Raw genomic sequence first — 8,317 nt, 5'->3', positions numbered from 1 at the left:
GCTAAAGAGACTCATTTTATTTTGTACAAACAATAGAAGCGACAGGGCTACACAGGGAAAGAAAAGCAATCCTTTTGCTCCAGTGGTCCATGGCAGATAGATGATTCCTCCAGGTAGATCTTTTAGTTCAGCTGAGCTGCATTGATTTGGCAGCATCGGGTGGATGTCACACATGCACTGAACAATGCTCAATGACTTTGCTATCCTATTCCCATTTAAATTGCCTCTACGTTTCCTTTCTGACACCTGTTTAAATCAATGCCTTCCTCTGCAGGTCATGGGCTGAATGTACTAAGGCGCACACCAGCCGCCTCTCAAATCCACTAAAATCAACACAATAATTGAAATATTTTCAAGCTGATTACACCGAAGCCCGGGGCTTGGCTGGTTGCTAAGAGTACGCTCCCTAGTTGCTAGGGGGAGTAAATCATCTTGCATTATTTGATTTTTGTTACTGATATGAAACTGCTAGTCCCTCGATTAAATGTCTCACAGTCAAACACCTAGGGGATGGACAGGGGAGGAAAAAAATAAAATAGTCACAGCGAACCTGTAAAATAGCATCTCTAACTTCTCTTTTCCTCGGGGCTTCAACACAAATCTATCTGCTTGTTTATGTTTGTTCCTGCCGAAATAAACAAAGCTCCTGTTTTCGGCTCTCATTGAGGAAAAACAGAAAGGACAGCGAAATATCAGGAAATCCCACATCACACTCAGGTTTGTAACATCATCTGTAATTTTCCCCCCGTCCCTTTTATCAAAACAGATTGCAAAGTCCGAACTGGGTTTTTTTTTTCAAAATTGCAATCTCAGGGCGATTTGGGTCGTAACAGACTTATAAATAATAGTCAGTTAAATACAACAAGGGAGCCATTGACTGAATAATATACTGTCATAGAAGATTTAGAGATGAATCACCTTGACTTGCACACAAGTTGTTTCATGTGTCACAACTTATGGATCTTACTCAACACAGTCAGTGTGGTTTTATATTTAGCAGAAAATTCATGCAGTTTCCTCAGTAACCAGAAATAAATGTTGGCATTGTACATTTCTGAAAACCATGGATGTGTTAAATTTGTAAGATTCATACGTCGTATTCTTCTTCTTCTTCTTCTTCTTGTTAATGATGCATAATAAAGGATTTATTAATTTATTGATAAGTTTTAATAAGCATCCTATAAGGACTTATAAATAACCTATTATAGCAGTTATTACAACAACCTTAATATAAAACTTTACCATGACTTTACCTTGTCAAGAGTAATTAGTTTTAAATGTATGCAACATATGTAAGTAATTGATATTACGTCCACTAATCATGATGCCAAATTTCACCAGTTGCAAGTGAGAACGTGTTGAAAGTTTCAACATATCCATATGATACGTATTGTAGAAATTGCTGTATCCTCATTTTATGTATCCATAGTTACATTTATTCTGGTGATTGGGTTGAATTTCCTCCCTGATGCACCTCAGTTGATTATAAGAAGCTCTAACAAGCTCTTATTTTCCTTCCTTCAGCGTGAAAAATAAGGGGCTACAGTCTACTACACTACACTCCAGGATCTGATGCTCCCTGATTATAACTGGACCTTCACTCTCATTCCATTTAATATTAATACTGCATTGAGGAGGATTTTCTCCAAAGACTTGTCAGACATTGAGGGCTGCTCCAGCCGGCCTTGTCAAATGAGATCAGTGCTCGCCATAATGGTGAGGTCAAGTGGAGGGGCAGCCTCTCGACTCCATAACAGCCTGACAGCGAGCGTTATATTATGCTCTGCAAGTATGGAGCGCATAGACGTATGCAGACCTGCACGTTACAAACTGCAGATGCACTTGACGCATAGCCAAGGTGTGCCATATCATTAAAAAAGTGTCAACGTAATCCTCCAAATGGGTGTCAGCTGAATTAGTTAATCTACTTATGCAACATTAGATTATATCTATCCAAGGACTCAACTCCCGTGAAAAGAATACAAGCCATTTAACAATATTCCTTGACCTCGGCTATGAGCTGGCCCCTGAATTTGTCTTTCCTTAGCCAATAGGAAAAAGCTGGCTGACAGCTCTACTTAGGGGAGAGTGAGTGGTGATCAGTGGCTACTAAATAAACGCCTAAACCACGGACCAGTGTCCCTTCATTAGCCGGGCCATCAGATCTGGCTCGGGGTAGTGGGATCGATAAAGCAGTGCCACTCTTTTTTTATTTACCAAGTAGCACATTTCTTGTAGCTGCTTTAAACTGTGCCGCTGTTTAACTGCTTTATTCAGCCTCTGTATGAGACCATCTGGTCCCCTGTCCTGTAAGTCTCTTCTAAAGCCCAGGCCTGACAAGCAAGAGATATGTCAGTGCAGTCCTCAGCACAAAGCAACATCTGCCATGCCTGACGCCCACTATTGTATGGCCATTTAATCTGTCCCCCTCCTCCCCTTAACGGCGCACAACAGTTCCTGGTATTATGTTTTGCCACTCAATTAGCATTATCATCCCGCTGAAATAGAAGCCAATTTACCTTTAATGACGTGATTGTTAGATGAGTGACAGCAGTCGGTGCTGCCACTATCGCTAGATAAACGGAGGCCTGCCCCTGTTTTCCTGACTGGTCGTGCCGAGGGCTGGGAAGTCAGAGCCAGCCAATCGCGATGGCCTGACTTCACCCCTTCACCACCAACATTGTTTCCTCCGGTTCATAGAGGCAGTGTGCTGGAAAATTGAGTCCAGATTCATTAGGTTTTCAGTGTGCCGCTCGAGTCAGTTAAATTGATACATTTCCTAACAAAATTGAAGTGCTTTTGTGGTGCCTGCGGATGGCTGGTGACCCCACTCGGCCCACTGAGCAGCCGAAGCAAGCTGATGGATCCATTAGACCGCTTAGACTGCTTATTCCTCTCTCTCCATCTCTGACTGACACTGTAAATCTGAACCAATTTCAGACTCTAATCACCATTACAAACCCCTTCCACTGTCCATTTGTTACTCTGCAATTCGAATACACTACCTAGATTGGTTCAGAAATACCAGTTTAGAGGGGCCCTCCTGCTTTCCCATGGTTAAATGGCTCATGACTGGTCCCTTTTCTCAGCTGAAGCAGAAAAGCAGTGGCTACTGGAGGAGGGAGAGGAGGAAGGGGGGGGGATAACATACAGTGAAACAAAAGGGCCTTGAACAATTCCCAAAAGATAAACTGGAATTAAGAAAAATGACAGATAAATGAATAAATACGAGGGAAAAATAGGAAGTGTGAAATTCGGTGAGATGACAGACAGGCCTCAAGGCCACACTGCCGGCTGTGGTAGAAGGGTGTCCCTTGAATAACAATCACTGTTACACCTCCAAAACATTTCCTCATCCACTAGCCATTTTTACCCAAGCTTTTATCTGCTCAGTCAACCGCACAGCACTAGCGAAGCGGCTGGAGGATATTATTTCCCTGTTGGCCCCAGTCATATAACTCTGCTTAATATGCACTCTATAATTTAAGAAACTTGAATTATAACCCGAATACGCCTTGCTTTATATTATCTATCTAACCTTCAACTTTGTTCAACTTTGAATTAGTGACTCTGAACATTTTCACATAACAGGTAAAAATGCTCAAAAAGTAAAGCCTCGCATGCATTATTTATGCACTTAAATCATAGCAGTTCAGTTGAAGGGCTTATATTGAAAACCGGTGAGCTCACCCGTCAGTCTCTACATCTAATTAACTGCTGCACCTCATATCCTCTAAGTGCAGTGGAAACACATTTTAATTGATATTGAGATGTTTATGCCCTTAGAAAGTAATTAAGATTTTCAATTAATCCTGTCTTATTTCTGGACATCTTGGTTCTGTGTCCTTGAGCGTCCAGCGATTAATTCCCCAAACCTCCTCCAAATGAGGGAACTTCAATTACTTTGCACTGAATCACAACCCTGTGAGTGACCTCATCCAAGGCTGCATCATCATTTAAATTAAAGGCAATACAAACCCAATTAATGTAATATAAGGCTGGTGAAATTACCGGTAGCTGAATGGCTGTTTTGGTACATCCTACAAAGGCGCGAGTGAACTGGGGAGTCTCCTCTAAGTCTCTGCAGGGTGAGAAGAAAAGCTTTTATAAAAAACAGCTGCTTGTGGGTTATCAATAGTTCTATAGCAATCAATTAAAACAGCCTCCTCACAGAAAGTTCCCTTTGGGGGCAGAAAAGCAGCATGTGCCTTCAACGCTGACCTCCTCCCGCTCCCCCGTGTCTCCATTCGCTTGCTTACTATATTACATTCAAACATGCACACATGCCCACTATAAATATGTTTGCTCACCCATAGGAAAAAGGAGACACACACTTTATCAATCAACTCAAAAAAACGTTTGTTTCCTCTTCCCAGATACACCCTCACTGATAAGGGTGAAAAGTAAGGCCCGATATGAAAACATAATCCATCTTCTACAGAATTTTTATACCTTTGGAATTGCAACTCCCCAAACCTCAAGTGTGTACACACAATATGACAACACTCTGACTGTCCAACTCTCTATTGTCATGCCAAGAATAAATAATAATTTCACTTGCTGCCCTTGCACTGCTGTTTTGCTCACACATAGAATCACCTGCCCATCTAGGCAACAAAAAGCCTGCTTGGGGATTATGGTGACATAATCTTAGCAGTGGCCTGTGAGTCGGGGGCTGAATGGGTTTGAACCCTCTATGCCACGCTGAGATAACATTTGTCACCGGGGTTCCTAGGCGCCCTATTCATAGATTAGTGGACTGTCGCCTTTTCAGAATGTGAAATGGCTTTGGCACTGCTGCATGTTTATTTTTCAAAACCTGTGCCTCCAAGGATGAGGAGAGCATCTTGTCCTTTTCTTGAGAGCACCGCCACTTGGCCTCATGCGAGCACACAGAAATCAGCGGCCTCTGTTGTCTCCGTGAATCTGTGAGGGCAGCGAGGAATAGTGTTACATAGCATTGTTGCTCAGTGGACCTCCTGAGATAATACATGATATGTTTCAAAGTGTGATCATTTCACACATTTTTAAGTAGCAAACCGTGGGTATGTTCAGATTTGTATGAGCCATATATATCATATCAACATTTATATGAAGCATGACATATCAGGGTCACATTACATGTATGAGAGTTGACCTTTAGGTCATGTGGAGGGGATGGTGGTGGCGTTACAGCTAGGCGAGACAACTGCTAAGACGGGGATAGTTGTTTCAAGACAGCGTTTCAACATTTCCCTGCTGTGTTAATGACAATAAAACCATATATATTTCATAAGAGACATTAGGACAATTTGCAGCCACGTTTGTGGTTACAAACAGCATCTTTTAAGCCCAAACAGCATCTTTTCCTAACACTAACCAAGTGTTTTTTGTGCCCAAACCTAACCAGATCACCAGAACGCTGTCAGAACATAAAGTAGAAGACTGAACCTAAGAAACATGAAGTTGCAACGTAAAGAAATGTAACGTTTCAAGATATTTGTAATTTACAGACGCCTACTGCCAACATTTATTCTGGCAACTGGATTGGGAACCAGTGTTCAAGCAAATAACAAATAACACTAACGACATCCAAAGAAACACAATAGGAAGCTACAGCTAGCAGCTGGTTAGCTTAGCATAAATACTAGAAACAAAGGGAAACAGTTCATCAGGTAAGTAAAAATGTTCATGTGCTTTACCAAAATGAGCATTAAGTCACTCTTGTGAAGGCTCTAGCAAAGCACACAGCACAAAACCAGCACAGCAGGAGCGTTAGACAGGTCGAACCGTCATCTTTAACTGTATATCTTTAAACGTTAGTCACAGCAAAAAATGACAAAAGAAACAAAGAAGTTTGCAGATTTCACGTTTCTCCACAATGCAAACCAACAGCCAGTTTTCTACCCTGAAGTGACTTTAGCTGTTAGCGACATCACAGTGATTTGGTCTAAAAAAACCCAATAAAATGATGCATTGTTTATTTTTACACTTTATTAAGTTGTTATTAAACAACAGATAAATAATGTGTTATTTAGTGGGCTGTAGATGTACTGGTAGGTCATTTTGTTACTTTTGGACGGAGCCAGGCTGTTTCCATCTGTTTCCAATCTAAATGCTACGCTAAGCTAACCAGCTGCTGGCTGTAGTCTTAAATTAGCTGACAAACAGACAGAGTGGTATCGATCTTATGATCTTACTCTCTGCCAGAAAGCGAATGAGCATTTCTTTAAGCTGTCTTCCTTTAAACAATGAGCTTTACATTTCCCTCCTGTCACACCAGCATCAAGTCAGTATGAGCCATGAGTGATTGGTTACTTATTTATTGAAATTCATTCTGAACAGAAGATTTGGGGATGTTCGCCGCTGCAACATCTCCGCTATCCCTCTCTGAACATCCACAGTGTATTATTTGAGCACGCTTCAAGGGGTCTTTAATCAGCCCGAGCGGTCCCCACAGTTAGCATTTAAAGCGAATCTTTGCATCACAAAAGGGTGGGATGTGTAAATGAGATGTGACATTTTATTTGTGCGTGGCTATGCAGCAAATAAATAAATATCAGGCCATGACAGACAGAGACTGCTGGGAAAATCTCCCCTACACTGCACTCACTGGTTAACTGTCACACCATTAAATTGACTTTCACGTTGACATGTTGCCTTCCGATTGGTTAGCAGATGTAAAAAGAGGGAACACTTGCCAAACAGTTTCCAAGAGCATGAAATTGATATTGTGAATCACATGTGACAGTGACTCTTCTGCCCTATAATTGATCTACATTAAGGCTACAAGGCTTCAGACTGTGATTGGAAAACGGGGCACATCATGAGGCTCTGTGTATCCCCGGCTGGCAGCCAGAGGAGTTTATTCTTGCACTGGAAAGATTACATCTTCAATTTTACCTGGGGTGTATAGACCTCAGTGGGCCAGCAGATATCTCTCTATAAGTGGGACCTTACTTATTGCTCTTTCAAGTGGTAGATCTATCCATTCACTCTAATTAAATTGAGGTTTTTAATCTGGTTCCTCTAATCCAGAGTCAAGTGTGTTGGGACTTGGATGATGTGATTTGAAAGGGAATACTCTTGATTCGCTGAAACACTGTTATCTCTTCCCTACTATTGAAATAAATTTGAAAATGAGGTTTGTGCACTTAAGCACCACACACTCAGCCGGCTTGAGCCGGGTGCTTTGGCGTACAATGTATTCCGAGTAAAGTAGACGGATATAACCGAAAGTAAAAGCTCTAAATCAGCACATGCCATCTTTTTTTCTTTTTTTAAACTGAAATGAAATTACAGGAGAAGGGGCTAAAACCAGATCTCAGCAGGGCCCCAAAATAACATTGCTTTTTTATTATTTATCTATTTATTTTTTGGCCAAACAAACATGGCATTATCATGTTGCGGAAACCTTATCATATGTGCCAGATTGGTGGGAATGCTAAATCAAAATTCCTGGCCAACCAGTGAATTCTAGTGCCAAGTCCGTCCTGGAGAACGTTAAGTAAGTAAGTAAATAAATAAATAAATAAATAATGAGTTGGATCTGTAAGTTGAAGATGACCTCTCATTGCAATTCTAGCATCCAAGTGGGTAAAGGTAAGCCCTCCATCTCAAAAGAAGCAAAGCATCCATCGCTGCACCATATAACCTCTCTGCTGGGGGAATTCATGCAGTTTGGTCTTTAAGATCCAGATCAGGACGAGGCTTGATAAAGCTTGTTCTAGCTGGGTATCCAGAGATAGGGGTCTTACCTATGAGTCATTTTCAGCATGATCACCCTTATCTGTGTTGAGCTGGGCTCCCCTGGCTACTCGGAGGCCTCCGTTTAACCCAGGCCCTCACATGGCTTCACCACCAAACACAAAAACCACTCGCAGCCAGAGATGCTTGTTTGTCAGGGATTAAAGGTATTTTCCCTGCCTCTGTCGCTGCATCCTTATTTGGCAACAGCAGCTCTCTAATTCAGGTCATGGTGCCATCGCTCTCATCAACAAACTGTAGGCCACCTTCCAAGTTACACTGGCTCACATAAACCTGTGCAAATCATGTTGAACAAATATCAGGGCGGCCAACTGCCCCGGTGAGAAAAATAAAATGTTAGAAATTAAAAATAAAAGTTTAATGGTCGACATTCAGCCGTAATGTGTGTTAAAATCATGAGAAAATGAAAAAATCTGGGTTGAGATCAAAGCTATGGGAGAAATGTTGCAGGGATAGGACTGAGAAGAATGGGACAATGAATATATTTTAGGCAATTACCTCAGAGAGCAGAGTTCCATAATTTATGCCCGCCAAGATAAAAGTAATCCACAACACAGAAACTAAAGAGCTG

This window comes from Pagrus pagrus, assembly GCF_965226575.1.
Source record: "Pagrus pagrus genome assembly, chromosome: 13".
In the NCBI taxonomy this organism is placed as follows: domain Eukaryota; kingdom Metazoa; phylum Chordata; class Actinopteri; order Spariformes; family Sparidae; genus Pagrus; species Pagrus pagrus.
The sequence above is the reverse complement of the archived record's forward strand: the minus strand, read 5'-3'. Positions refer to the sequence as shown.